At 43.7% G+C, this 22,662-nt stretch overlaps 1 protein-coding gene and 2 pseudogenes across 3 annotated transcripts in view; all 3 read left to right on the forward strand.

Moving 5' to 3' along the window:
* Nucleotides 1–22,662, forward strand: part of LOC308268624 (leukocyte immunoglobulin-like receptor subfamily A member 5) — a gene marked incomplete at both ends in the record, with an annotated part of 464,412 nt that overhangs the window by 351,334 nt on the left and 90,416 nt on the right. The window lies entirely within an intron of this gene.
* LOC308267890 (UV excision repair protein RAD23 homolog B-like) lies at nt 1,303–20,280 on the forward strand (annotated as a pseudogene). The gene is made up of 4 exons: nt 1,303–1,490; nt 1,915–1,918; nt 2,415–3,362; nt 20,058–20,280. The product of its transcript is annotated as a UV excision repair protein RAD23 homolog B-like (transcript).
* Nucleotides 18,557–19,948, forward strand: LOC308267891 (UV excision repair protein RAD23 homolog B-like; annotated as a pseudogene). The gene is made up of 2 exons: nt 18,557–18,691; nt 18,946–19,948. The product of its transcript is annotated as a UV excision repair protein RAD23 homolog B-like (transcript).

The following is a 22,662-nucleotide window of genomic DNA, read 5'->3' on the forward strand; positions in this document are numbered from 1 at the left end:
AGAAAGTAGGAGGAGGAGGAAGAGGAGAAGGAGGAGCATCAGGAGGAGGAAGAAGAAGAGAAAGAGCAGGAGGAAGAGGCAGAGGAGAAGGAGGAGTAGGAGCAGGAAAAGGAGGAAGAGGAGATGAGGAGAAGAAGGAGGAGGAAGAGGAGGAGAAGGTGCATCAGGAGGAGTAATAAGAGGAGGAGAAAGAGGAAGAGGAGCAGCAGGAGGAGCATCAGCAGGAGGAGAAAGAGAAGGAGGAAGAGAAAGAGTACTAGGAGGAGGATGAGAAGGAGGAAAAGCAGGAGGATGAGGAGCAGGGGGAAAAGGAGGAAGAGGAGCAGGAGGAGGAATAGGAACAGGAGGATGAGCAGGGGGATGAGGAGAAGGAGGAAGAGGAGGAGGAGGAGGAATAGGAATAGGAGGATGAGCAGGAAGAAGAGGAACTGGAATAGGACGAGGAGGAGGAGGAGGAAAGAAGGAGAAAGATGAGGAGGGAGAGAGGAAGAGGAAAGGCAAGAGCAGAAGGAGCATGGTGGTCTCCCAGAAGCTAGGTGAGGATGTACTGTTCTTTCCTTGTATCTAAGGAGCAGGTCAAGTATAATAAAGCAACACAAAACAAAAAGGGTCCCCTGGACTTCGGAAGAACCCAGATGCCATTGGAGCCTCAGAAGTTGCTATCCTACTGGTCTGGGTGGGTGGAAGCCAGATGGGGTCAGGAAGGGTGAGGAAATGTGGGCCTAGAACTCGGGAGCCTCTGAGAAGGGAGGACAGGGAGAAATGGGGCTTCTGAAGGGCATCTGAAATGATGGTGGGGTCCAAGCAAGGTTTTTGTTTCTTTGGTTGGTTTGGATACACTTGCCATTATTTTGTTTCTTTTTTAAAGTAACTTGTAATCACACACACACACACACACACACACACACACACACACACACACAAATACATATGAATACCTTTCTTGGGAAAGGAAGGTGTACAGAGGAAGAGAAACTTCTCCCTGTGTGTGTGGAGCTGTATTTCCACCCCTTTCTATTTATTTAGAAACAGGGTCTCTCTAGGTTGCTGAGATTCTCGCTACATTATTGAGTCTGTCCTCAACCTAGGAACCTCTCAGCTTCCAGAGTACTGGGATTATAGGCATGCACCACCATTCCTGGATCAAGGAATTTAACTGATTCAAACTGGAATGGTCACTGGCTGCCAGTGGCCCCCCACTGGAGCAAAGGGCTGAGAGCTGGAGGAGAGCTGGTGCAGGGCCAGGGCCAAAGTCCTCTGCAGTGGGAGCAGAGGGAGGACAGGGAACTGTGAGTTCAGGGCATGACGCTGCAGCAGCACCTCCCTCCCAGCCAGATCCCTCAGGATCCCAGAGGTGCAGCTCAGTCCTCTGGAGGGAAGGGAGGGAGATCTTGGAGTCCTGACCCTGGAACACTGCAGGCCAAAAGTATTGGGCATGTGTGGTACGCAGGGCTCTGTGCTGAGTACACCTACTGTATGCACCTCACGGGGTAAGTGCTGCTGCTCTTTGGGTTGAATAGAAAAGGAAGTGAGTCCTTCTGGCCTGCACTACAGCCTGCAGTCTAGCAGTGTGCACACCGGGGGCTGTCAGGGACTGTGCTATTTTCTTGGCCTCTCAGGCTGAGGGGTGGTGGAGGCCAACTGTGGGAGTAACCCAGGTTGGGTTAGCATTTCCAACAAACAATAGGACTTTGTGAGAGCCTCACAGAGCCTCAGAGGGGAGAGGAACAAAGGGAGGAGACAAAGCTCGCCATCCTGGGAAAAGCTCTAGGTTGGGGTCTCTGGTCTGAGCCCTAGGAAACTGAGGGAAGACTGGGCTCCTGTATCATTCTGGGTGTGACGTATCCCACCATCACCAAGCCCAACACCTGCACCCTCTGCAGTTCTCTTCTGCTCTTCCAACTTCACTCCCAGCAGGGTAGGTTCTAGGAAGCCCATGGCAGGATTTATAAAGAAACAGCAGCTCTCAGCCAGTGTGCATGCTGGTCATCTCAGTACATGGGAGGTTGAGACAGGAGGATCACAGTTTGTGCCGGGCCTCAGCTACTTAATTAAGCCTTCTGGAACTTGGTGAGACCCTGTTTCAAAATAAAGAATAGAGGCTGGGCGTGGTGGCGCACGCTTGTAATCCCCGTGCTTGGGAGGCGGAGACAGGAGGATGGCGCAGGTTTGAAGCCAGCCTCGCCGGCCTAAAGGACTCTGTTTCCAAATAAAAATATAGAAATAGGTCGGGGTATGTAACCCGGAGGTAGAAGAATTTCCAGGAACCCCAGTACCGCCAAAATATAAATAAATTTTAAAAAAAATAAAGAATAGAAGTCACGAGGATGGAGGCAACCATCCCATGGTGAGTTAGTGGATTCCCTGCTGTTCTCACTGAGCCCCTGGCACCTCCATGGCCGGCGCACTCGCAGGGAAGGCTGCAATCACCTGCACAGCGACAAGGCCAGGTGGAGAGGATTGAATATGAAAAGAGGAAAGATGCCTTTCCAGTAGCAGGTCAAAAATTACCCTATGCAGGCAAAATCCTTAATGATGGTACTGATCTCAAAGAGTATAAAATTGATAAGAAAGACTTTGTGGCGGTATTGGGACAAAACCCACAGCAATGATACTGGCACCAGCCTACAACTCAGGAATCAAATCTTGCCACCACCATAGTTATCTCCTCCACAGCAACAACTGTGGCTCGGGCCCAGCCTCCACCCCTGCTGTGGCTCCCACGTCCACACCTGTGTCCACCACTCTAGCACCAACCACAGCATCCTCTGAGCCTGCGCCGCTAGTGCAGCTCAGCAAGAGAAGCCTGCAAAAAAGCCGGTAGAGACACCAGTGGCTACCAGCCCAGCATCATCTGACAGTACATCAGGAGATTCTTCTCGGTCAAACCTTTTTGAGGACGCAAGAAGTGCTCTCGTGACAGGCCAGTCTTGGGAGAACATGGTAACAGAGATGATGTCAATGGGCTATGAACGAGAGCGAGTAATCGCAGCCCTGAGAGCCAGTTTCAACAATCCTGACAGTAGAGGGCTACCTCCTAATGGGAACCTGGAGATAGAGAAAGTCAGGCCATAATTGACCCTGCTCAGGTCACTAGTACTGGGGCACCTCAGTCTTCAGCAGTGAAGGCAGCTGCAGCAACTACAACAGCAGCGACTCAAACAAGTTCTGGAGGACATCCCCTTGATTTTTATGAAATCAGCCTCAGTTCCAAAAGATGAGAAAATTTTTTCAAGAGAATCCTCCCCTGCTTCCAGCACTGCTACAACAAATAGGTTGAGAAAATCCCCAATTACTTCAAGAAATTAGCCAAAAACAGGAGCATTTTATTCAGATGTTAAATGAATCAATTCAAGAAGCTGGTAGTCAAGAAAGAGGAGGAGGAACAGAAGGAGGAGGAGGAGAAACAGGAGGAGGAAGAGAATGAGAAGGAGGAGAAGGAGGAGGAGGAGAAAGAGGTGAAATGGAAGTGGAGGTGAAGGTGGAAGTGGAGGTGGCCCTGGAGGAATTGCAGAAGGTGGAACTGGGCGTTGAACTACATTCAAGTAGCATGCCAGGAAAAGGAAGCTATAGAAAGGTTAAATGCATAAGGATATCCTGAAGAACTTGTGATATTGGCATATTTTGCTTGTGAGAAGAATTAGAATTTGGCTGCCAATTTTCTTCTACAGCAGAATTTTGATGAAGATTGAAAGGGACTCTTTTGTATCTCAGACTTCACACCAGTGCATTACACTTACTTTGTGCACTGGATTGTCTGGGATGACTTGGGCTCATATCCGCAGCACTTGGTATACGGTAGTAGATTATTGGAGTGGAGAGCGAGGGATCTAGGCTATAGGGCAGGGATAATGTCTGCTTCAATTAGCAGATGCTGCAAATCCCCACAGTGAAAAATATATAACCAAAAAGATCAGCTTTTGCAGGTCTTTCTTCCTCATAAAACAGTATGTTTTCCCTAGGTTTCACTCTTTTTGTATACTAGATCCAGAAATTTAGTGTAATGCCCTGCCTTATATTTTGTTAACCTCACATTGCTTTCTGTATCTTTGCCATCTAGAATTTATAGTCTCTATTTTGTGGCAACACTGGATAATGGTTTTTGACATTGAAAAAAATTTGGAGCTACTGTAAACAGAAATGCCAATTTATTGATGGTTCTTATTGCTGCTTCACACAATTAAAAACTTAATGTGTATGGAAGCCCATTCTTTCATGTTAAATACTTGGGTGGAGGAGGGAGAAAGGAAACTTTTTCTTAAATGCTACTTTAAAATATCTTGATCATGGAATGTGAGACAACTTCTAAAATGATTTGAGAAGCCGTACAAGCATAGGCAGAGTTATTTTCCTGTTTACATTTTTTGTTTGTTATTTTGGGGAAATTTAGTAGGTATCTAATTACTGGTTACTTCATGGTTATATTGCAGTAAGATATTTGAAACAAAAAATAAAGAATAAAAATAGGGCTGGGGGTTTAGCTCAGATGTAGATTATCCCTGAGTTTAATCCCCACTTCAAAAAATAATTAAGAAACGAGAAGTGTAGGCCAGTGTGCATGATGTTAGACCTAATATTTTAGGCTGAGAGTGAGGGATGGCAGATTGAATACCAGCCTGAGCACTTAGAGGGACATTATTTATATCAAAATAAATAGGGTAGAGACATAGTTTGGATGTAGATTGAACCTGGGTTCAATTTCCAGTATTTGCCCCCCCAACCTACAACAAACACACACACACACACACACACACACACACACACACACACACACACCACCCTAACAAATGAGATAGTAGAAAACAGCAGAGGCAGGTTGCCCCATAGACTCTGACCATGGTGCTGAAAGTTGAGTTTCATGGCAACACCCAGGTAGTGCTACTGCTGGTGACCATGAGAGCCACTCTCCTGGGGCTGTATCGTGAGAGGAAAATCAGACAGAGGGCCAGGTGTTTTGGTCACATCCAGAGGTCAAGATCCAGGACTTACCATGATATAGATGAGGTCCAGACAAACCATGGAATGTAGACATATATAAATACATATATTTAGTACTGGGGATGGAACTCAGGACATTCTACCCCTGAGCTACAATCCAAGGCTATTTTATTCTTTTTTCTGAAACAGCATCTCATGAAGTTGGAAAGGGCCTCACTAAGTTGCTGAGGCTGGCCATGAAGTGGCTATTCTCCATCTCAGCCTCTCAAGTACTGGGGTTATAAGCATGCGTCACTACAGCCAGCTCATCTTCCATATTTCAACTTAGTATTTTTCAAGCAATCCATCAAGGAATATTTACTCCTCCTCCTCCTTCTCCTCTTCTTCCTTCTTTTTTCTTTCTCTCTCGTTTTCTGCCATCACTTTTTTTTTTACTATCTCTGTGTCTCTCAGCTGATTTTAGGTGTTCCTTAATTTCTGATGAGGCTATGTCCCAATCAAACCATCATAGGCTGAAAATATTGTAAGCAAAAAATGCATTTCAGAGCTGGGTGTGGTGGCACAGGCTTTAAACCCAGCATTTGGGAGCCTGATACAGGAGGATTGCACAGGTTTCAATCCAGCCTCAGCTACTTAGGCTCTCGGCAATTTAGTGAGACTTAGATTCCAAATAAAATATAAAATAGGTCAGGAAGTGTAACCCAGGAGGAAGAGAGCCCCTAGATACCATCCACAGTACCACAAAAAGAAAATGCATTTTATACACCAAAACCACAAACATCAAAGTATCATTTATGTACCATCATAATATTGAAAAGTCTGCCGGGCGTGGTGGCGCATACTTATAATCCCCGTGCTTGGGAGGCAGAGACAGGAGGATCGCGCAGGTTGGAAGCCAGCCCCGCATGCTGGCTTAGGAGACCCTGTTTCCAAATAAAAATATAAAATAGGTCTGGAAGTGTATCCCGGAGGTTGAAGGGCTTCCAGGAACCCCAGTACCACCACCAGTAATAATAATAATAATAATAATAATAATAATAATAATAATAATAAATAAATAATGTTGAAAAATCAGCCAGGCATGGTGGTGTTCACTTGTAAGTCCAGTACTTGGAAGACTGAGAAAGGAGGGCCTCAGGTTCGTGGCCAGTCTCAGCTACTTAATGAGGTCCTCCACAACTTAATGATACCCTATTTTTAAATAAATTATAAAAATAAGGGGTCTGGCATATGTTCAAAGTTATCCTCAGCTACTTTGTGAAGCTCTCTGCAACTTTTGAGACCTTGTCCCTATTAAAAATATAAACAAGGTGTGGGAGTATAGCCCAAAGGTAGAAGGCCCCTGGGTTCCATCCACAGTACCACAAAAAAAAAGCATAAAATAGGGCTGGGTTTGTAGGTCAGAGGTGGAATGCCATGGGTTCAATCCCCAGTAAAAGAAAGAAGAAAAGAAAGGAGAAAGAAAGAAAGAAAGAAAGAAAGAAAGAAAGAAAGAAAGAAAGAAAGAAAGAAAGAAAGAAGAGAGAGAGAAAGAGAAAGGAAGAAGGAAAGATAAAAAGAATGAAGGAAAGAAAGTTGAAAGATCTAAAGTCCAACCATTTTAAGTTGGAGACAATCTATAATGACAATAATAGCTGCAAATAGCTTTCAGTAATTGGAACATTTCACAAATGTTTTCAAAGATCATCTCAAATCCCCATGCATATGCTGTCAATGTACTTACACGTGAAATGATAATCACCTGCCAGCTAGGACATGACCTCATGGCGTCCAAACCTTTATCCCAGGGATAAGTCAGTCCCTCCTGCACACATGCTCTGATTGGCCATGTGAGCTACTGCCCCAGCAAGACACAGCATTTGGTAAGCTGACCTTCTTTTAGGCAAAGAGCTATATTTGGGGTAATAGAGCGTTTGTTATTGAAAAATGTGATGTAGGTCTCTAGTTCTTTGCTTCCCTCAGGATCAAGACTGAACAGAGTAAATATGCAGCAGAGCCAGGCATAGGGGTGCACACATGAAATTCCAGTCCTTTTGAGTTGGAGTTAGGAGGATCCCAGGCTCACGCAATACAAATGCTGGGTGTAGCTTGGAGGTAGAATGCTGCTAGGTTCAATCTGCAGTAGGTATATATATATATATATATATATATATATATATATATATATATATATATATATATATATCAGAGATATTATCTGGAGTTCCTGAGATATAGCATTACCTCAGCCTTCCTGTCTCGGGGCCTGACATCCCTTGTTCACCTCTGTCACAGCCTCACCTTCAATGGCCTCTCTGAACGAGTACACTGACTGCAGAGTCTTTGCTTTCCTGCTTATGAAGAGTCTGGAGCATGTTCAGCTCTTGGCTCCTTTTTACACCCCTGTCACCTGGTGACAGTGGCTACTTAGGACAAGAAAATAAGACTTGTGTTTGTAGCCTGTTTTGCTTTGGTTGGCTATGGCAGCATCATGCTTCGGAGAATGCTGCATGTTGTGTGCAAAACCGTCCCCTCCATCTCTCTTCTTAAGGGTCTCGGGAGTAGGATGCACTTCAGTGCGCCAGTAATTTCATGTCTGCAGAAATTTTGTGGCATCCGTGTGAATGTAAGCTCTACCTCCCATTTAGAGAAAGAGAATCTTGTTTTTACAAACAGTCACTGTTTGTAAGACTTTTCAAGGCTTAGAATGTAGGAAAAATCTGGGCTGGTCCCTGGAATCATGTCCAAATGCAATTCTGCACTAACCTGGGTTTAATAGTGTCTCAATGGGCCCCAACCTTGGCACCTGCCTCAGACCCATTGGGATCCAAACCTGAAGCTTTCTCAAGCTGTTGCTCCACTCAGCCTGTGCATGTCCCCTTGATCTGCTGTGATGGTGAGATCATAGCCAGAGGATGAGGGGAGATTGCCTGTTAGGAGCCCAGAAAGTAAGGGGTGTGTGTGTTTCTCTGTGTGTGTGTGTGTTGTGTTGTGTTTGTGTGTCTGTGTGTGTGTGTAGCTGTGGGTTGAAGTCAGAGCCATTCTTCCTCTGACTTACACATCTAGCCCCTTTATTTATTTATTTATTTATTTATTTATTTATTTATTTATTTATTATTGGTACTGAAGATTGAACCCAGGGGCATTCTACCTCTGAGCTACACCCTCAGTCCTATTTATTTCTTTACTTTGACACAGAGTCTCACTGAGTTGCAAAGGGCTTCACTAAGTACCTGAGGCTGTCCATGAACTGCAACGATCCTCCTGTCTCAGTCTCCCAAATGCAAGTGTGCGCCACCACACCCGGTTTATTGTTCATTTTAAAGCAGGATTTTTCTAAGTTCCTGAAGCTGGCCTCAAATATGTGATCCTCTTGTTTCAACTTCCCAATTACTGGTATTACACGATGCCCCACCAAGCATCACCACCTTTTTCAGAGATACAACACCCCTGGGTTCAACCCTCAGTACCACAACAAAAGAAAAGGAAAGAAAGCAAGAAACAAGGGAAGGGAGGGAGAAAACTTAGAAGGCTTTCACTTTCATCTGAGATTAAATAATGCTGGATGAGAAAGCATAATTAATTCATTTTACTTTTGTGTAGACAATAAAAACGTAAAGTTCTCATAAGAATAGTCATTGCACAAAAGGAAGCTATGACCCTAAATTAGACACTTTGCAAAAAAACGTAGTTTTTTTTTGTATGTGTAGGGGTGTGTGTGTGTATGGTACTGGGATACTGGGAATGGAACAGGGGCATTCTCCCTCTGAGCCACAACTCCAGCCACCCCCCATTTATGTTATTCTTTGAGACAGGCTCTCACTAAGTTGCAGAGAGCCTCACTAAATTGCTGAGGCCGGCTGGGAACCTGTTTTCTACTTGTCTCAGACTCCCAAGTACTGCGATTACAAGTTGCACCACTTAGCTCAGCTAAAATGTATTTTTATATTTAAAAAACTTTTAAATTTCATTAGCATTATCAGGGTAATCTCTGATGGGGGAAATATGTTATATTTGTGAAGAAATTTTTGGTTTTGTCCTGAGAAATGGTTGTTTACCTAATTTCCTTCCTTAGAAAACATATGCTTCAGCCAGGTTTGGTGATGCACACCTGTAATTCCAGTTACTGGGGAGACTGAGACAGGAAGATCACAAGTTCAAGCAAGGCCTTTTCAGGGCAATGTATTGAGATCCTGGCTCAAAAGCCAACCCACCCAATAAAGAAAACAAAAAGCTGTTATTTAACTTTATTGATTGATTGATTGATTGATTGATTGATTGCAGTACTGGGGATGGAACTCAGAAGCATTCTACCTCTGAGCTACAACCCCAGCCCTATTTTTAATTCTTTTTTTTGGGGGGGTGATCTGGGGATGGAACCCAGGGGCATTCGACCTTTGAGCTACACCCCCTGCCTGAATTTTTATTCCTTATTTTGAAACGGGGTCTCAGTAAATTAGTGAGTGCCTCACTAAGTAGATGAGGCTGTCCGTGAACCATGATCTGTGATTCTCCGTGATCTGTGATCTGTGTTCTCACCTCCCAAATGCTGGGATTACAAGCGTGAGCCCACGCCTGGCCATATTTAATGGTTTTTAATGGACACTTAAACTGGATATGATGGCACATTCCTGTAATCCCTGTACATGGAAGGCTGACACAGGAAGATCTCAGGTTCGAAGGCAGCCTCAGCAAGTAGTGAGACTCTGATCAATCTAGTGAGACCCTTTTTCAAATAGAAAATTAGAGAAAAGGCTGGGGGTGTAGTTCTGCAGTAGATTCCCTTGGGTTCAATCTTCAAGAACATAAATGAAAATAATAATGATTATAATAATAATCTCCATGCCAGTCTTCCTATATGCATTTTGCTATAAAAAGTATTTTAATTATGTTTTATGTTTTTCTTTGATCTTATGTAAGTTCTACTATATGAAATATTCTAATATTGTGTGTGTGTGTGTGTGTGTGTGTGTGTGTGTGTGTGTGTGTGTGTTTTGCTGGAAATTGAACCAGTTAAATTCTAAATCCGAGGTATACCCCCAGCCAGACTTTGTATTTTTTATTTTGAAACAGGTTCTCACTAAGTTGCAGAGGGCCTCACTAAGTAGCTCAGGCTGGCCATGAAACCGCAGCCCTCTTGTCTCAGCCCCCCCAAGGATTGAGATTATGAGCATGCACAACCGTACTTGGGTTATTTTTATTTTATTTTCAAATTTTTTTATTGGTGCATTGTATTCATACATATTAATGAGATGGTGGATGGTGGAGACATACATGCACATATCACACAATTAGCCCTTACCCAGTTCCCACTCCATTTTCTCCCCCGCCCTCCTTCTCATGTTTGGCTTACTGATCGATATTGATATGTTTGTTAAAGTACATCCTGAGCATGAGAGAATCTCCCTCTTCCCTATCCCATCCCCCCAGTTAGGTCGCCTTATTTGCTCATCTATAGAATCTCCTTCTTTGTCTAGAGTTCCTCTTATGGCCCATGCTTTTCTAGCTTTTGCATATTAGGGAGAGCATCCAATTTCTTATTTTTGTGACTGACTAATCTTACTTAGCATAATGTCCTCCGGTCTCATCCATGTCCCTGTAAATGACATAACTGTGTTTTTCTTTATGGCTGAGTAAAATTCCATTGTGTGTATATCCCATAGTTTTGTAATCCACTCATCTGTTGAAGGACATCTTGGCTGGTTCCATAGTTTGGCAATGGTGAATTGTGCAGCTGTGAACATAGATACATATGCATTATTCCGGTAGTTTGATTTCCTTTCTTTCTGGTAGATACCCAGGAGTGGTATTGCTGGATCATATGGTAAGTTTGTTCCCATTCTTCTGAGGATCCTCCACACTGCTTTTCAAAGTGATTCCACTAATTTGCAGTCCCACCAACAATGTATTAGAGTTCCTACTTCTGCACATCTTCACCAACATTTGTTGCTGTTTCTTTTTTGAGTGATTGCCATTCTACTTGGTGTTAGGTGGAATCTCAGGGTAATTTTGATTTGCATCTCTCTGATTGCTAATGATGGTGAGCATTTTTTCATGCATTTATTGGCCATTTGAATTTCTACCTTCGTGAAATGTCTATTGAGTTCACTTGTTCACTTTTGATAGGGTTGTTTTCTTAGTGCTGTGTTTCTTGAGTTCTCTGTATATTCTAGATATTAGTCTTCGATCAGAGGAGTAGTGGCAAAACTCTTCTCCCATTCTGTTGGCTCTTGGTTGAGGTATTTGTTAGTTTCTTTTGTGGCACCTAAGCTCTTCAGTTTAATGCAATCCTACGTATTGATTCACCTTTTAGTTTCTTGTGCCTTAGGGGTCTTGTTGAGAAAGTTTTTACCTATGTCTATGTATTGCAGTGTTGGACCCATGCTCCCTTCAAGGAGCCTCAAGGTCTCTGGTCTAATTTCTAAGTCTTTGATCCATCTTGAATTGACTTTGTTCAGGGTGAGAAAGTGGGATTCATTTCCATATTTTGCATATGATTAACCAGTTTTAACATCACTATATGTTGAACAGGCTATTTTTTCCCAGTGTATATTTTCGGCACTTTGTCAAACATAAATTAGTTGTAAGTCTATGGATTTGTTTTTGAGTCTTCTATTCTGCTCCATTGGTCTGTATATCTGTTTTTGTATCAGTACCATGCTCTTTTTATTACTAGGGCTTTCTGGTATGGTTTAAAGTCAGGTATTGTAATTCCTCCTGCATGGTTTTTGTTGCTGAGAACTACTTTGGCTATCCTGGATTTTTTGCTGTTCCAAATAAATTTAAAGACTGATTTTTCTATGCCTGTTGGATAATCTTGGTAAATTAATGGTATTGCATTGAATCTGTAGATCACTTTTGGAAGGATGGCCATTTGATGATATTTATTCTGCCTATCAATGAACAGGGAATATCTTTTCATCTTCTAAGGTCTTCTTCAAATTCTTTTGCAATTTTTTTTAGGTCTGGGGATGGCAACCAGGGGCATTCAATCTCCAAGCTATACCATCTGACCTATTTTTTTCTTCTTCTTCTTTTTTTTTTTTTTTTGGTGGTACTGGCATTCCTGAAAACCCTTCTACCTCTGGGTAACACTCCCAGATCTATTTATATATTTTTTAGTTGGAAACAGTGTCTCTTAAGCCAGCATGCGAGGCTGGCTTCGAACCTGCGCGATCCTCCTATCTCCTCCTCCCAAGCGTGGAGATTACAAGCGTGTGCTACCACGCCTGACTTATTCTTCATTTTGAAACAGAATCTCACTGAGTTTCAAAGGGCCTCACTAAGAAGCTGAGCCTGCTTGCAAAGCCCAATCCTCCACTCTCAGGCTCTCAAATGCTGGGATTACAAGCGTACATCCACGCCCAGCTTTCAATATTTATAATTTTCTTCGTAGAGGTCTTTTGCCTCCTTGGTATTCTTGCTCTGGATCCCTGGAGGGCCCGGCAAGCTTGGCCTCCCCCGCTAGAAGATGCAGCAAGTGTTTAAACAGAGAAAACCAATGTCCCACCACTCAGATTATGCCCAGTTGCTCACTTCAGGCCCTTGGCTATTTTCCTGTATATCTCTGGAGTAAGATGAAATGAGGCAAGATGGCACCGCTGTGGTGTCTGCCGCTGCAAGGTGGGCAGGTTTCTTTTCTGCTCTCTGATCAGTCTTGTAACCTTTCTTTTCCTCCATCTTTGTACCTGTCGTTTTATTCCTCTACTGGTAGTATTTTCTGGCTTTGCAGAATGCTGTTTGCAAAGCAATGAAGATGGGGTGTCGGCAGGACTGGTATGTGCTGCTTCACTCTCTCTCCATCCTCCTGGAAGTTGCTTATTTTTATTTTAAAAGGGTCTTGCTAAGTTGCTGGGGCTGGCCTCATACCTGCAGTCCTCTTGTCTCAGCTTCCCAAGTACTGGGATTACAGGCATGCCCCACCACACCTAACTTTTAAGTTTACAAGTTATATTTGACAATGTTTTAGCATCATGAATTTTTTTAGCAAATATGTATAGATCTAAGCCAAAACAATAAACAAGACACAGTAGGATCATTCCGGCTGCATCCTGAGTCCTCTGTCTGGTTCTCTCCCTTCACTGTCCATTTAGGGGCCAATTTATTTTTTAATTTGCTTGAGGTACCTAGAATTGAACGCAGGGGCATTTTATCCCTGAGCTACACCCCCAGGCCATTTTTTATTCTTTATTTTGAAACAGGGTCTCACTAAGTTGCAGAGGGCCTCACTACATGCCTGAGGCTGGCTGCAAACCTGTGATTCTCCTGTCTCAGTCTCCCAAGTACTGAGATCACAAGCATATGTCACCATGCCCAGCTCTTATTCTTTAATTTTTAAAATACAAAATATAACCACACACGTCCACATATATGTGCCCCCAATATGCCAGTTCTTTTTCATTCTTAGCAAAGTAAAATAAGAACCCGTCATTGCACATCATCTGACTCTTTCTTTGTGTTTTGTTTCCTCTCTTCATTAGTGTACATCCTGGAATGTCAGCCATCAAGAACCTCTGTATCACAACAGAGCTTCCTGTGCTCCATCATGTGGTGATGATACGCCAGGATTTATTCAAAATCTCTGGTTGGGGCTGAATGAACTACACTCATTATAGTGTTGCAAATAGTAGTATATGTCACAGTGTTGGAGCTGGGAGAGGTGGCACAGGCCTGTAATCCCAGTTATTGAAATGCCGAGACTGGAAGATTCCAGATTCAAGGCCAGCCTCAGTACCTTTGGGAGGCCCTCGGAAGAGAAATTTACTAATGGGTTGAGTGGGTATGGTGGCACACTTTTGTAATCCCAGTACTTTAGAGGCTGAGACAACAGATTGCAAGTGAACAGCCAGAGTCAGCTACTTAGTGAGGTTTTTCACAGCTTAGTGAGACCCTGTTTCAAAATAAATAATAGAAAGCAGGGCTGGAGGTGTATCTTAGTGGTAGAATGTCACTGAATGAATCTCTAGTTCTACAAAACAATTTTTTCTCACCTTCATGTTTTTATTTTTGCTGTACTTGGGATGGAACCCAGAGGCATTCTACCTCCAAGTTACACTCCCAGCCCTAATTTTTGTATTCTTTATTTTGATACGGGGTCCCACTGAGTTGCAAAGGGCCTCACTAAGTAGTAGCTGAGGTTGTCCTTGACCATGATTCTCCTGTCTCAGCCTCCTGAAATTGTGATTACAAGTGTGTACCACCACACCTGCTTCTCACCTTTTTATTGTACTATGGATTGAACCCATGATATTCTACCGTTGAGCTTCACACTAGCCATTTTATTTTTTTTTTATTTGGAAACAGTATCTCAATAAGTTTCTGAGAATCTCACTAAATTGCTGAGGCTGTCCTGGACCTACAATACTCCTGTCTCATCCCCCAAGTACTGCAATTACAGGCATGGACCACTGTGTCCAGCTAAGAACTACATATCTTCATGAGATAAAGTGTAGATTTTTGTACATTTATATATTGTGAATCGATCAGCTCAAGATACTTGAGATATTCTTCATTGAATCCTCTTGTCATTTCTATGTGCAGAGAACATTCAAAGTCTCCTCTAGCTACTTAGACTGATATGATACAATGTTGTTAACTGGAAGCCCAGAACTTATTCCTCCTCCCTGGCCATGTCTTTGTGCCTGTTAGCCAGTCACTCCCGTCTCCCACCACCCTGTGTTTGAATGGATAAAGCAGATGTGCAACACATGCAAGTGGAATGCTACTCAGCCATAAAGACAGAGAAAATCCCGTTACTTGAGATAATAAGATGGACCAGAGAAAATTATGTGACGTGAAATAAGTAAGGGACAGAAACAAACACCGTATGGTTCCACTGGCATGTGAAATCTCAACTATCTGTTGTTAGCCAGGCCTGGTGGAGCACACCTGCGATCCCACTACTGGGAGCCTGAGACTGGAGGACTGTGGGTTGGAGGGTAGCCTCAGCAACTGAGAAAGACCCTCAGCAAGTAGGGAGCCTTTTTTCAGTAGAAAAATATAAACATGGATGGATGTGTAGCTCAGAGAAAGAATACTTCTGGCTTCAATTCCCAGTACCACTAAAAAATAAATCATCTGTTTTTAGCATTCATATTGATTTGCAATGATAAGCGTTTGACAAGTTGCACTTTCTGGATACAATTAGAATAACCCAGTTCTCTTTTCTCAGTTTCTAAGCTTCTTCTGATTCAGAAACAGAAATCAAAGCCCACATCTCCTCTGCATGGATGGGCTGGTTTCTGTGGACTTGGGCTGGGGAATGGCCTTCCTCATCCAGACTGCCATGGGAGTCCTCGCAAATTCTGGCCTCCTTTGCCTGTACAACTGCACTTTTCTCACTGCACAGATCTTGAGGCCCGCAGACTTGATCGTCAGCCAGCTGTTCTTGGCTAACGACTTAGTGCTTCTGTCTAAGGGGATCCCGCAGACCATGGCGGCGTTGGGGGTGAAGTCTTTCCTGGACGCCACGGGCTGTAAACTGCTCTTCTATTTACACAGAGTGGCCAGAGGGGCTTCCCTGAGCACCACCTGCTTCCTCAGCGGCTTCCAGGCCCTGAAACTGAGTTCGAGCATTTCTGTGCGGGCAGAGTTCAGAATGCAATCCCGAACGAGCATCGTTCTCTGCTGTTTCTGCTGCTGGGTTCTCCATTTTGTGTTAAATATCAGTATTCCAATGTTTGTAACTGGCCCAATAAATAGTAAAAACGTGAACTCAGAGAACATGTACCTGTATTGCTCCTCACCTATGGTAGGCGGACTGCACTTTTCAGCTACTGCACTCACTTACGCCTTCTCGGACAGCCTGTGTCTGGCCCTCATGGCCTGGTGCAGCATCTTCATGGTCCTGATGCTGTTCCGCCACTGGAGGCACGTGCGGCGCATGCGCGGTATCAGCCGCTCCCGCAGGGTGGCGTGCGAGGTCAGAGCCACCTGCACCATCCTGGTCCTCATGAGCTTGTTCCTCTTCTTCTATGGTCTGTCTGGTATTTTGTCCCTTTGGATAACCCAGGTCCGGAGCCCAGCGCACTGGCTGAGGAACCTCGCTTTCCTGGTGTCTTCGGGCTTCTCCACACTCAGCCCCTTCGTGTTTATTTGTAGCGATACCCGCATCTCCCAGTTCTGTTAGACAGGGAGGAGCGGTGTTCAAGCATCAGCTGAAATGCCAGTTTTTGTGAGGACATCCATCAATTATTTACCTCACCACCAACAGCACATAGGGGTTCATCTATGGTGAGAGCTGATTGTCAAGGGCCTGGGATTCTGTATGGAATAAAACCTCCAATAACCATGGCCTGGTGTTGCTTATTGGACTGCCCCTAAATGAACATGGTGTAGTCGTTTCGCAAATCCATGATTGATCCTCAAAATATTACCAGTGGAAGCTGGCCTCTGTGACATATGATTGTGATCCCAGTACCCAGGAGGCTGAGGCAGAAGGAATGCTCGTTCGAGGCCAGCTTGGGCAACTTAGCAAAACCTTTGTTCAAAATATAATAAGGTTGGACCGGGCGTGATGCTGTAAGATTGTAATCCCAGTGCTTGGTGGCTGAAAAAGAAGGATTGCACAGGTTCAAAGCCAGCCTCAGCTACTTAGTGAGGCTCTCAGCAACTTAGTGAGACCTTGTTTCCAAAGAAATTATAAAATAGGGCTGAGTATAGCATGAATGTAGAAGGCCCCTGGGTTTCTCCCCACAGTGTATGCATGCATATATATATATATATATATATATATATATATATATATATATATATATGCTGTCATTTGGCTCAGATATAGGGTTTACCTGGATTCAATCTGTAGAACCATGTAACACATACACACACACTCACACATAATCATGTACACTCACACACACAATAATTAAATATGCGATTACCATATGATGAAGTATTCTGTTTCTGGATAATATATTCAAGCTGGGTGTGGTAGCGCATGCCTGTAATCCCAGGACTTTGTAAGAGGCTGAGACAGGAGGATTGCAGTCTCTTGACTTAGCAAGACTCTCAGAAACCCAGCCAAACCCTGGGTGTGAAAACAGATCCCACCAGCCTGCGGCTTCTTGGAGGGCCGCTGCTGCTCTGAGGCAACTGGGCCTGGCTGGTCTCTGGTCCTTCAGTCCTATACTAGTCTGAGTGTTGCTGTGCCTGTGTTTTGGTAGATGTGGTTAACAGCTACAATCCAATGACTCTATGTGACTGAGGCTATCCTGGATAGATTACGTGGCCAGGTCTCTTTCAATCACTCAAAATTCTCAGGGGCAAAATGGAGCTTTCCCTGAGAAGAAAAATTCCTGATCATGATTGTAATATCTGTTCTTGCTGCGTTCCCAGTCAGTCCTGTGGAATTGCAGCCTGGTGGTCCACAGAATTTCCTTCTTGGAAACAAATCTATTTCTCTCTCTCTCTCTCTCTCTCTCTCTCTCTCTCTCTCTCTCTCTCTCTCTCTCTCCCTTTGCAGTGCTAGGTATCAACTAAAAGATCTCATAGATGGTAAACCAGTACTTTACCAGACATAGGCCTGGAAAAAGCCCCTGAGACAGGTGACATTAAGGGCTAAGGAGAGGATATGGGACCTGGAGGCAAGGTCTTGGAGCAGCCAGAAAAGGAGAGAGATTAAGAAAAAAAGAGGGAGAAGGAGCAGAAGAGGAGGAGAATGAAGAGGTGGAGCAACAGGAAAAGGAGGGAGAGGAGGAGGAACAGTAGGAGGAGACTGGAGGAGGAGGACGAGAAGCAGAACGAGGAGAAAGAGGAGGAGGAAACGAAGGAGGAGGAAAGGCAAGAGCAGAAGGAGCATGGTGGTCTCCCAGAAGCTAGGTGAGGATGTACTGTTCTTGCCTTGTATCTAAGGATCAGGTCAAGTATAATAAAGCAACACAAAATAAAAAGGGTCCCCTGGACTTCGGAAGAACCCAGATGCCATTGGAGCCTCAGAAGTTACTATACTACTGGTCTAGGTTGGTGGACATCAGATAGGGTCAGGTGGGGTGAGGAAATGTGGACCTAGAACTTGGGAGCCTCTGAGAATGGAGGACAGGGAGAAATGGGGCATCTGAAAGGCATCTGGAATGATGGTGGGGTCCAAGCAAGGTTTCTGTTTCTTTGGTTGGTTTGCATACACTTGCCATTATTTTGTTTCCTTTTTTTAAAGTAACTTGTAATCACACATGCGCACACACACGCACACACACACACACACACACATGAGTGTGTGTGTGTGCATGTGTGCGTGTGTGTGTGTGTATGTTTAAATAGGGATTGAACCAGGGGCATTCTACCCAGAGCTGTATTCCCACCCCTTTCTATTTATTTAGAAACAGGGCCTCTCTAGGTTGCTGAGATTCTCGCTACATTACTGAGGCTGTCCTCAACCTAGGAACCAGGCATCACCATGCCTGGCTCAGGAAATTTAATTGAGGCTGAGGGGTGGTGGAGGCCAACTGTGGGCGTAACCCAGGTTGGGTTAGCATTTCCAACAAACAATAGGACTTTGTGAGAGCCTCACCTACCTTCAGAGGGGAGAGGAACAAAGGGAGGAGACAAAGTTCACCATCCTGGGAAAAGCTCCAGGTTGGACTCTCTGGTCTGAGAGCCCCCGGGTACCGAAGGAAGACTGGGCTCCTGTATCCTTCTGGCTGCGATGTATCCCACCATCGCCAAACCCAACACCTCCACCCTCTGTGGTTCGCTTCTGCTCTTCCACTTCACTCCCAGAAGGTTATGTTCTAGGAAGCCCATGGCAGGATTGATGAAGAATCAACAGCTCTCAGCCTATGTGCATGCTGGTCATCTCAGGACATGAATGGTTGAGACAGGAGGATCAGAGTTCGTGGCCGGCCTCAGCTACTTAGGCCCTTCGCAACTTAGTGAGATCCTGTTTCAAAATAAAGAATAGAAGCCAAAAGATTGGCAGCAACCATCCTGTGGTGAGGTAGTGGATTCTCTGCTGCTCTCGTGGAGTCCCTGGCACCTCAACAGCTGGCATACTCGCATGGAAGGTCGCAGTTACCTGAGCAGCTATGAGGCCAGGGGAAGAGGATTGAATCTGAAAAGGGGACAGATGCCTTTCCAGTAGCAGGTCAAAAATTAATTAATGCATGCAAAATCCTTAATGAGGATACTGCTCTCAAAAAATAAAAAAATTCATGAGAAAGACTTTGTGGCAGTTATGGGGACAAAACTCAAAGCAATGTCAACACCATCACCAGCCTACAACTCAGGAATCAAATCCTGCTCCTCCACAGCAACAACTGTGGCTCGGGCCCAGCCTCCACCCCTGCTGTGGCTCCCACATCTACACCTGTGTCCACCACTCCAGCACCAACCACAGCATCCTCTGAGCCTGCGCCGCTAGTGCAGCTCAGCAAGAGAAGCCTGCAGAAAAGCCAGTAGAGACACCAGTGGCTACCAGCCCAGCATCATCTGACAGTACATCAGGAGATTCTTCTCGGTCAAACCTTTTTAAAGATGCAACAAGTGCTCTCGTGACAGGCCAGTCTTGGGAGAACATGGTAACAGAGATGATGTCAATGGGCTATGAACGAGAGTGAGTAATCGCAGCCCTGAGAGCCAGTTTCAACAATCCTGACAGAGTAGAGGGCTACCTCCTAATGGGAACCCGGAGATAGAGAAAGTCAGGCCATAATTGACCTGCTCAGGTCACTAGTACTGGGGCACCTCAGTCTTCAGCAGTGAAGGCAGCTGCAGCAACTACAACAGCAGCGACTCAAACAACAAGCTCTGGAAGACATCCCCTTGATTTTTATGAAATCAGCCTCAGTTCCAAAAGATGAGAAAAATTTTTCAAGAGAATCCTCCCCTGCTTCCAGCACTGCTACAACAAATAGGTTGAGAAAATCCTCAATTACTTCAGCAAATTAGCTAATAACTGGAGCATTTTATTCAGACATTAAATGAACCAGTTCAAGAAGCTGGTTGTCAAGGAGAAGAAAAAGGAGGAGGAGGAGGAGGAGGAGGAGGAGGAGGAGGAGGAAAAGAGGAGAAGAAGAAAAAGGAGGAGGAAGAGGAGGAGGGAGGAGGAGGAGGAGGAGGAGGAAGAGGAGGAAAAAGAGGAGAAGAAGAAAAAGGAGGAGGAAGAGGAGGTGAGGGAGGAGGAGGAGAATAAGGAGGAGGAGGAAGAGGTGAAAATGGAGGTGGAGGTGGAGGTGGCCCTGAAGGAATTGCAGAAGGCTGAAGTGAGCATTGAACTACATTCAAGTAGCACGCCAGGAAAAGGAAGCTATAGAAATGTTAAATGCATTAGGATTTCCTGAAGAACTTGTGATATTGGCATATTTTGCTTGTGAGAAGAATGAGAATTTGGCTGCCAATTTTCTTCTACAGCAGAATTTTGATGAAGATTGAAAGGGACTCTTCTGGATCTCAGACTTCACACCAGTGCATTACACTTACTTTGTGCACTGGATTGTCTGGGATGACTTGGGCTCATGTCTGCAGCACTTGGTATACGGTAGTAGATTATTGGAGTGGAGAGCGAGGGATCTAGGCTATAGGGCAGGGATAATGTCTGCTTCAATTACCAGATGCTGCAAATCCCCACAGTGAAAAATATACAACCAAAAAGATCAGCTTTTTCAGGTCTTTCTTCCTCTATAAGACAGTAGGTTTTCCCTAGGTTTCACTCTTTTTAGTATACTAGATCCAGAAATTTAGTGCAATGCCCTGCTTTATATTTCTTTAACCTAACATTGGTTTCTGAATCTTTGCTACCTAAAATTTACAGTCTGTGTTTTATGGCAACACTGGATAATGGTTTTTGACATTGAAAAAAATTTGGAGCAACTGTAAACAGAAATGCCAGTTTATTGATGTTCTTGTTGCTGCTTCACACAATTAAAAAATTAATGTGTACAGAAGCCCATTCTTTCATGTTAAATACTTGGAGTGGGGGAGGCAGAAAGGAAACTTTTTCTTAAATTGGAAATAATTACTGCTCTTTTAAAATATCTTGATCATTGAATGTGAGACCCTTCTAACATGATTTGAGAAGCTTTACAAGTATAGGAAGAGTTTTTTTCCTCTTTACGTTTTATGTTTTTTTTTTATTTGGGGGGAAATTTAGTAGGTGTTTAATTACTGTTTACTTCATGGTTATATTGCAGTTAAAGACTTGAAACAAAAAAATAAAGAATAAAAATAGGGCTGGGTGTTTAGAGCAGATATAGAGTGCCCCTGGGTTCAATAGCCAGATCAAAAATAATAATAATTAAGAAATGAGAGATCTAGGCCAGTGTGCATGATGGTAGTCCTAGTATTTGGTAGGCTGAGACAGAGGGATAGGAGATTGAAGACCAGCCTGAGCACTTAGAGAGACATTATTTATATCAAAATAAATAGGCTAGAGATATAGTTTGTATGTAGATTACACCTGGGTTCAATTTCCATTATTTCCCCCATCCTCTAACACACACACACACACACACACACACACACACACACACACACACACCACCCTACCAACTGAGATAGTGGAAACTGGCAGAGGCAGGTTGCCCCATAGACTCTGACCATGGTGCTGAAAGTTGAGTTTCATGGCAACACCCAGGTCAGTGCCACTCTCCTGGGACTGGGTCTTGAGAGCAAAAACAGACACAGGGCCAGGTGTTTTGGGCATATCCAGAGGTCAAGGGCCAAGACTTAACAATATATAAATGAGGTACAAACAAACTATGGAATGTAGAAATTATATATATATATATATATATATATATATATATATATATATATATATATATATATAGTACTGGGGTGAAACCCAGGACATTCTACCTCTGAGCCACACACCCAGCCTATTTTATTCTTTTATTTGAAACAGCATCCCACTAAGCTGGAAAAGGCCTAAGTTGCTGAGGTTGGCCATGAAGTGGCTATTTTCCATCTTAGCCTCCCAAGTACTGGGATTAAGCATGTGTCACCACAGTCAGCTCATCTTCCATATTTTAACTTAGTATTTTCCAAGCAATCAATTGAGGAATATTTAGTCCTCCATTTCCTCCTCATCTTCTTCCTCTTCCTTTTCTTCTCTATTTTTCTCTCTCGTTTTCTGCCATCATCTCTTTTACTATCTCTGTTTTTCTCAGCTGATTTTAGATGTCCCTCAATTTCTGATTAGGCTATGTCCCAAAAAAAATCATAGGCTGAAAATATTGTAAGTAAAACATTCAGTTCATACACCTTACCCAATAAACATCAAATTATCATTTATGCACCATCATAAACATGAAAAATTACCAAAGTATGTGGTGCACACTTGTAAGTCCAGTACTTGGGAGGCTGTACAGAAGGACCACAAGTTTATGGCCAGTCTCACTACTTAGTGATGTCCTCTACAACTTAGTGAGAACCTATTTTTAAATAAATTATGGGCCAGGCACATGTTCAAAGTCAGCCTTAGCTATTTAATGAAGCTCTCAGCAAATTTTGAGAACATGTCCCAAATAAAAAAATATAAACAAGCCAGGTGTGGTGGCACACGCTTGTAATCCCTGTGCTTGGGAGGCGGAGACAGGAGGATTGCACAGGTTCGAAGCCAGCCGTGCTGGCTTAAGATACCCTGTTTCGAAATTTAAAAAAAATTATATATATATATATATATATATATATATATATATATATATATATATATATATATATATATATATTAGGTCTGGGAGTGTAACCCTAAGGTAGAAGGGCTTCCAGGAACCCCAGTACCACCAAAAAATAAAAAATATATATAAACAAGGT

The sequence above is a fragment of the Muscardinus avellanarius genome, assembly GCF_963383645.1.
Source record: "Muscardinus avellanarius genome assembly, chromosome: 10".
Taxonomy (NCBI): domain Eukaryota; kingdom Metazoa; phylum Chordata; class Mammalia; order Rodentia; family Gliridae; genus Muscardinus; species Muscardinus avellanarius.